Source organism: Seriola lalandi, unplaced genomic scaffold (assembly GCF_002814215.2).
Source record: "Seriola lalandi dorsalis isolate HSWRI2012SDOR001 ecotype SW California unplaced genomic scaffold, Sedor1 jcf7180002001990, whole genome shotgun sequence".
Lineage (NCBI taxonomy): Eukaryota > Metazoa > Chordata > Actinopteri > Carangiformes > Carangidae > Seriola > Seriola lalandi.
Window position 1 is genome coordinate 1 of NW_019472646.1, and position 1,649 is coordinate 1,649.

The following is a 1,649-nucleotide window of genomic DNA, read 5'->3' on the forward strand; positions in this document are numbered from 1 at the left end:
ATAAACAGTGATCAGCTGACCTGTGGTGTCTGACTTCCTGATGAGTTTCCATTGGTGGTGACACCCGCTGACGCTCCTCTCTGCTCTTCAGTTACCAGGGGGAGGGAGAGGGAGGAACGAGACAGCGAGGTGGGGGGAGAGGAAATGGTGGGGGATTGGGAGGAGGCAGGGCTTGAAGCTATGGGTCCGTTCTGACTCTGTCCAGAGCTCTGATTGGCCTGAGGGTGCACTTGAGAGACCTGAGCCAACGGGGGAGCCTCCTGCGGTGACTGAAGCGCCTTTAGCCCCACCCCTCGGCCCACAACCCCGCCCTCCCTGGAAGCGATGGAAGCCACCATGGTGAGCAGGCTGGAAGAGCTGGTGAGGACGGCGGCTCCGTCCTGGCTGCAGCTGCTCCGGGCCAGAGCCAGAGCCTGGGCGTTTCCCAGTGTGCTCTGCCTGGCCCCCACGATCTGGACTGGGATGTGTGGCGGCTGAGGGGGCTGGGCAGGCTGGGCAGAGCTGCTGGATGGTGGTGGGGCAGGCAGGATGGGAGGGGGGTTCCTAGAAGGCAGCTGGAGGGGCAGACGAAGCCCCTGCAGAGTTTTAGGTTGGATGGGGATGGGTCCGTTGCCGTGGCCCGATTTCTCGGCGCTGAGTGAGGTCTTCTGTAGAGGCTGCACCACCAGAGTCTGAGCATTGACCGCCGGTTTGATGGTCGCCGTGCCAACTGGGTACCCGTGCGGCTGTGATGCCGCATTGGACGTTAGGACCAGGGTGTGTGCTGCTGTGGGAGCTGTGGTTCCTGTGGTGAGGGTCCGGGTCCCGTGGAGCAGCAGCTGGGAGAGAGGGATGGAGGAGTTGGAGGAAGAGGAGGAGGAGGAGGCAACAGAGGAAGAGGAGGGGTGGGCTTTGAGGTTGGTGGGCTGAGGGTACGTGGGGATTTTGATGTGGGGGGGCTGGGGCTGAGGCTGGCTTGGCTTGGCGGGAGACTGAGGGTTTGACTGGTGGGAGGGCTGAACCAGAGAGTAGGCAGCTGGGAAAAAGACAACAGAAAAAAAACAAGTTACACACACAGCAGCAGCAGTTATGAAATTTAAACCTGGAGCAGGAACAAGCAGCACTAGCACATTAGCACCTTTTAATTTGAGCCAACATTTGCCTTTTCATACATCCAACTAGCGCGCAGCAACACGGGAATTCACCTGGAGACGTGTTTCCGTCCACCTGATGAACATCCACACTCCTTTAAGCTCCTTTTTACACTAACTTTGTCTGTGTTCTGCTTCTCACTGAAAACAGCTGCGTGGAGCGTCTGAAAATTACACCAATGAGAGCAGTGAGACTTAACCGAAACAGTAAAGTAGTCCCATGATGCACTGTGCTCTCTCTCTCTCTGCATTCATATCATACTAATGCATGTCATTAACTTTGTATTTTCTCTCTACTGTAGTTTGTGACACCCCCCCTCTCTATTTTTATCATTGGTAATTGCTGCTGTTATTATTGATAACATCATTATATCTGTGGGTATTACTATTATCATTTTCACTATAAAAATGAACAGTCAACAGTAAATACAGCTGTTCCTGGTCTCCTCCCCCACCTTCTGTTTGAACTCTCCACTGACACCAAGTGTTTGCTCATTGTGGGAGCTGTTGGGTTTCTCT

General features: G+C 54.6%; 1 pseudogene; it reads right to left on the reverse strand.

The window, feature by feature from the left end:
- Window positions 1-6: 6 nt before the first annotated feature.
- LOC147820087 (uncharacterized) lies at window positions 7-1,015 on the reverse strand (annotated as a pseudogene).
- Window positions 1,016-1,649: the final 634 nt, after the last annotated feature.